The sequence below is a fragment of the Salvia hispanica genome, chromosome 1 (assembly GCF_023119035.1).
Source record: "Salvia hispanica cultivar TCC Black 2014 chromosome 1, UniMelb_Shisp_WGS_1.0, whole genome shotgun sequence".
NCBI lineage: Eukaryota > Viridiplantae > Streptophyta > Magnoliopsida > Lamiales > Lamiaceae > Salvia > Salvia hispanica.
In genome coordinates, this window is record NC_062965.1 from 36,513,841 (window position 1) to 36,520,545 (window position 6,705).

A 6,705-nucleotide genomic window follows, 5' to 3' on the forward strand; every position below is an offset into this window, starting at 1 on the left:
AATAAGAGTCGGTTTAATGATCTTATCAAATATAAATAATAGTCTTAGGAAGTAACAGAGGGACATAGTGGAAAAGAAACGAAAAAAAAGAAGAAAATTTGTGAGGATTGATGATCGTTGATCGTTATCGTTGAAAGGGAGTAAGGATTCATGCTATATTATATATCGAATATAAGGGGTTATAAATCACACTTTTAATTTTACATATTTTATGTGCTTCTTTGCAAGGTATTTATATAAAGTGAGTAATTGGACTATATGACGTGACTCTGATATGATTATGTGTTATTTAATATCAATGGTAGAATATGATAAAAATATATAATTGATATGTTTGCACATGGTTTTGGAATTAACTGAATCATTTGACTAAAGAGGATCTATGATAGTCTTGTCCTGGATCTGAAATCACAGTGGATATATTTGGACCTTCGGGTTAATCATATTGGGACCTATGGGTCAGCTCACAGTGGGACCTACGGGTCAAATCATAGTGGGACCTTCGGGTCACATCATATTGGAATATTGGAAATCCTGGGCAGATACCAGGCTTGAGCTATCAGAGAATAATAAATCGAACAAAGTGGCATGTCCATATGTATATGGAATTATTTTTAATATTTGTTGATAATTGTTATATATATATTGGTTAAAGAATATGTTTGTTTTTTGAGCTGTGGGATTAATGGTATGATTTATATACACTGAGTTGTGGCTCATATAAAACCACTAATATTTTTCAGGAATAAGATATTAGTGAAGTTTTTGGTTGACGTGGGTCGTATATACTGCACGTGTTATCAGGTTCGGCGGCTGATGCGTTTTAGCAACCTTCTCCTCCTCATCATTTTTGCATGTAGATAAATGTGTAGTATATAGAGTGGTGAGAGAATGCTTTGAAATATGTACTAGATAAATGTTGGTTTTTGATAATATATTAATATGTCTGTTTTATTTACTTGACGTGTGGATTATTTATTTAAAATTTTGAATTTTTTATACTATGTGCATATGTCATAGGGGGTTGGGTGTGACATCCCTATAATTGGTTTAGTACATTAAGGGGATGTTCAGTTTACAAGAGTATATTTCAGAATTAAATATATAATGTGTTTGGTTCATGAGATTGAATCCTACGACTCAATCTTACATAGATAATTATATAATAATTAGTCATAGCTAATCCCTTCAACTAAAATAAATTCATAATTTAATATGTAATTATATCTTGATACTATTTTTATCTAGGAAATCGAACCCCACATGAGTAATTGTAAATACAATAGGTTGGCCAATCGATTTCATTAGTCTTTTAATTTATAAATACATATTGCATGAAAAATGGAACCAATGCCTAATCGATTTCCTCAGTCTTTTTATTTATAAAATAGTAGTTCATTAACCAACCAAACATTATTTATAAGATTCAACTTGACATCCATGATCTAAAACATGCGTTATTTTGTATATTTAAATATTTTATTTATTTATTTATTTATCAATTATTACATTTTTTTTAGTGTTATTTGCATGATAAATATTATATCTACATATATTAAATAGTTAATTTAAGTTTATACTTATGTCATAATGTGAATGTGTGTACACGTGTTCCTAGTGTGTAAATATATACATATTATATAGATATAATCATGGAATTTTTAAAGTACTAGTTAATAAAATATTTTGAGAAATATGAGAGGATAATTTGATTTCCTTGTTTTGAGACGTGTCATATTTATGTTTCACCTAGTATGAGTAATGCATTTTTATAGAATGCTGAGTAATCATATTAAGTCGGTTGCTGCTTTTTCTGAAAAGAAGATGGATTAATTTTTCTATTATGCCATATCCGGAAATAAAAAGAAATAAAAAGAAAGAGAAAGGTCTCTCACAGGGAATAATAGGATTGGTGAAGCATCGAGTGTCGTGGATAGAGGAGGAACAAGTGCTTTGTTAGGATTGGTATACTGAAAAGCATATTTCGAGCATGTTGCACGGATAGAATTGCTTGCATTCAATATATTATACAATCTTTCATCTTTCATTATATAAAATGACAGTTTTTGGGTGGCATTTTTGGCGGGAAAATGGAAAAGAAGAGGACAACCGGTTGTATTCTTTTGAGATGATCCATCTTTCTATGTAATGTTGCAGATGCTAATAAGGCTATAGCTACAATGAGTGTAGCTCCATCTAAAATGCCTTTTTTGTGCAGTTAAGCGGGAAAAATGAGTGTATATGGAAAAGGTTTTAGATTTATGTGTAGAGATCCAATAAGAAACCTGGCAATCTTGATTTAGGGGAAAAAAGTTGGCACGCCAACTTTCAATTTGCCCAATAACTAAAAGAGCAAAACTGAAATATTTTTCTATAAATACGAGCCAAACTTTCAAAACTCCATTAAGAAAATTCTCTCTCTAAGTTGATGTTCTCTCTTTTTTAGTTCAAGATTGGTCCTATGATGGTTTGTTTTTGAGATTGGTATTGTGAATTGGTTATTAGTAGATTGTCTCAACATTATTAAGAATTTTTTAGTTTTGATGTTTCATACTTCCTCCCTTTTTTTTACTTTCGTTAATTCTTTATTAGTTAATCTGATGTAACAAAGGATATAAATGAAGTTACATATATGAGATATTTTCATTTCTCTTTACAGTGCAGTGGTGGAGAAATGGATTGGAGAAAGCTTTGGAACAATTCTCCTGATGTCTTCACTCAAGAAAATCTGGAAAGGTTATTCAGACTGCCTCGAGTGCCAACGCACCAAGTATAAACAGACAGAGTTAAGTTGGGCATAGATTTGCTTGCCGTGGCCTGAGAGGCTCTGAAATTGAGTATTTCACTAAACGGACATCTTTTTCTCCTGTGCTCTCTCTCTCATTAAAGGGAACCTCTTGAAGTCAGAGTTAAGGTTCAGGTTTTTCAGAAATCGTTTGAGCATTTCTAAATCCACACAGGTGAAGCAGGTGGGCGACGAAACAGCTAGACAGAGTGACAGCATGGTGGCGATGCTGGCCGGATAGGCAATCATGAGGTGGCCGAAGGCGAGTTGGGCTTGGATCGAGAGACAAAGAATTATGGCCCCACTTTGTTATTGTATCAACTATTTATGCTATGTAATTTGTAAATGGTACGTATATGTTTATTTAAATTGCTAAAGGTAGTATACATCTTTAAAAATGAGTAAAGATTTGTTTAATTTTTGAGGTTTCACAAATTATCGGAATGTTTATAGTGAAGTGTTATCTGTAAAGTTGTATCTACATCAAATGCGAATTATTATCAATATTTTAAACTGCTTCCTTCATTGCATTTCCGTCAAATTAAATTTTAATATAATTATATGGTTTTACCAAGGAGAAAAATATTTTTTATATAGCTTTACAACATTAATGTTATTTCAAAATATTAAGAATTTAATTATGAAATTATATACTCCCTCCGTCCGCGATTAGGAGTTCTGGTCACTTTTGCGCACCTGTTTAATAAAAATAATAAATATTTTTAAAGTGGAGAAATGGTAAAGTAAGAGAGAAAATAATGTTGACAAGAGTCTTCTCAACATTATTCTCTCTTTTACTTTACTATATTTCCACTTAAACTATTTTTTATCATTTTTATAAAATGAGTGTGCAAAAGTGATTGAGACTCCTAATCGCGGACTGAAGGAATAGTTTTAAAGCTTAAGAATTAAAAAAAATATATAAAATTCTTATAATTAAAGTCAGTAACACAATCGTTATTTAAACATATAATGTCAAATTTTATTATATTCTTAAAACTACCTGCGGACTGAAGGAATAGTTTTAAAGCTTAAGAATTAAAAAAAATATATAAAATTCTTATAATTAAAGTCAGTAACACAATCGTTATTTAAACATATAATGTCAAATTTTATTATATTCTTAAAACTACCTACTACTCCATCCGCATTGTGGCATATTTCTTTATTAAATAGTTAAGGTACATCATTCTCTTCCGCCGTGCAATGCACGGGTGCAAATAATCTGTTTCATTATTAATGGTGATAATGTTTATTAAAATTTGTGCATGCATGCATGTTAAATTTTCCATAATTAATAATATTCGTATATTAGATGTTACAATCAACATATGCGGCCATGTTATTTTAATTTTTAATATAAATAAATTTATATTTTTAGTTATTATTTGATAAGATGTCATTTTACTTTTTAGTAGTAATAGTTTTCTAAACTCTGATCCCTTTGTTTCTAGGTTGTATTACAAAATTGTTACATTTTTTTTGGAAATTGGTTTCTTCAACCCCCCTCAATATTAATACTATAAAAAAAAAATTCTCCAGTTAATACACAAAATACATTTTCTAAAATTTGATGTCATTATTCAAGTGTGACATCTTTTATGAGACGGAGAATTATATGCATATCTGATTTTTAAAACCCGCAAAATAATATTATTTCTCATTTGCATGTGAAAACTATTTTGGCCCGTGCATAGCACGGGTGTTAACACTAGTTTACTTTTAACCCAAGGCGAGAAGAAGTAATTTTATCGCATTGATGTTTGCTTGTACATTTATAAGATGTTTCTTAAACATTTAAATGTATAAGAAACAGATAAGTCTGATTCTTCTGCATAGTAGACTGGTCGTGAACGATGTTCACAGAAGGTGATGCAGTCGGTCCTTTATAGAAGAGAAATAGAATTTCATAACCTAGATAGGCTTTTAGCTACCTATCGTGAAAGGTTGCAGTGTTAGTTCGCATGTTTCCTTACCTTAGGAAATAACCGACACTGGTGTGGTATAGCACTGAAGGATCTAACAGTTGAGATAAGTCTTTCTTGCTATTTACTGAAGACGAGGTCTCGGTGATTGTTATTTCTTCATCATTGTTGATATAACATTGAGCATACGATATTGATTATGCACTACTTTGATTTATCAAATGGTGCGAATGTTTTGCAATCCAAGAATCCTGATATCATGGGTAGTGTTTATCAATGTCTAGAGGTGCTAGTATTGTTATTGCAATGAATCGTGTGCTGGGTGAGTCCAGATTGATAATATTCTCAAGAGGTGTTCGAAAAGGTTTTATTATTCAGAAACCCGACCGGTTGGAATTTATTCCAGAATAATAACTAAAGATTTTGAACTAGACAACTCTTGGAAAAAGATATTAATTAATTAAATTCAAATAGCAGACTTAAATTAATTAATGGATATTTATATCTTAAACACGAGAAATAATAAATTAAAGAGGTAAAATCCGGATAACTCGTAATTTGGGATTGGACGGGCAGTCAATATTATTTTACTGTAGTGGCTGATAATAATATTCTGTTGGACTTATATTAAATTGGGGCTCAATTTAATTAGTAAAAGTCCAACAAGTTTGGCCCAGGTCCGACCTCCATGGATCCCTAATCTGGCTCATCATAACTCTATATATAAAGGAGATTAGGGAGAAGACAAATAAATATAATTAAAATCTCGTTCCTTTCTCTCTGAGATTGAGTGACATTTCTCAGCTCTCACGGAACTGAATATTCAGTCTTCTTCTCTAATTAAGTCCTTTTGATTCTGACAAGCTTTGTCCACCTAAAGGTCAGATTCTGAGTTCGGATACAGATTAGAAGATTCGTGGTCGAGTACGAAGATCTTTATGTGGAGAAGGCGCAAGCAATCGACGATTCTTTGGAGAATCAGATCGGTAATTCTAAACCGTAGAATTCATGAATTAGGGTTTAATTTCCTTGAGCATGAATTTATGTGCGTTCTTGAATGCAATTGATTGTTTAAAATGTGGTTAATTGATATCATAATCAGTCAAATAGATCGCAAGGAATCGACGATTCTTTGGAGAATCAGATCGGTAATTCTAAACCGTAGAATTCATGAATTAGGGTTTAATTTCCTTGAGCATGAATTTATGTGCGTTCTTGAATGCAATTGATTGTTTAACATGTGGTTAATTGATATCATAATCAGTCAAATAGATCTATTCGTATGATTTATTTGTTTATGCATGACTTCCGTTGTGCAAGGACACCAATCCCCAGCAATTGATATCAGAGCCAATTTTTGGCTCTGATTATGTGGATTAATTTCATGTTATGAATTGCTTGAATGCATGTTTAATCGCTGCGTGGACGTGCACGAATATATTGCGAAAACTAATTTCCACCAAAATTGCGTTTATCTTTGTTCGTGAATATTGGAGGCGTATGTTTCGTGTAATCTGTTTCCAAAATATGTGACCAATTTGTCATGATTCATTCTTGGAATCTTTGCGTGATGTTTAATCATGTACTTTATGTGATTCCTTAAAGTGATTAATTGGGAATTTATTTATTCGTACAATGATTACAAGGAGTCCAAAATCAAGGAGTTGTGATCACGTCTGATCACGAGAATATTGTTTCAACAATAAAAATGTGTTCTTGGAGTCACCGTGAGCGCTGCTGCAAAACGTGTATATGCGTTAGAAGCAACACCGTGAGGGTGGCTGCGCAGCAGCGGCGGCGACCTGAGGGCAGTCTGCATTGAAGCAGACTGGAGATCCTCGTGAGTCCACATGCAGCAGCGGCGATTGGACAGCAAACGTAGAGCAGTGAGCGCCGGAGACGATGCTGAGGCTGACAGCAGCAGTGCGAGTGGGAGCCCTTCGTTGGCAGTTCCCGGACTCGAAAGACGGTCGACGGAGGTGAGAGCAGGCTGTT

General features: G+C 32.7%; 1 long non-coding RNA gene across 1 annotated transcript; it reads left to right on the top strand.

Moving 5' to 3' along the window:
* The first annotated feature begins 2,261 nt into the window (after positions 1–2,261).
* Positions 2,262–3,206, top strand: LOC125202359. The gene is made up of 3 exons (XR_007173086.1): positions 2,262–2,484; positions 2,660–2,837; positions 2,961–3,206. It is a non-coding gene; the product is annotated as an uncharacterized LOC125202359 (long non-coding RNA).
* The last annotated feature ends 3,499 nt before the right edge of the window (positions 3,207–6,705 follow it).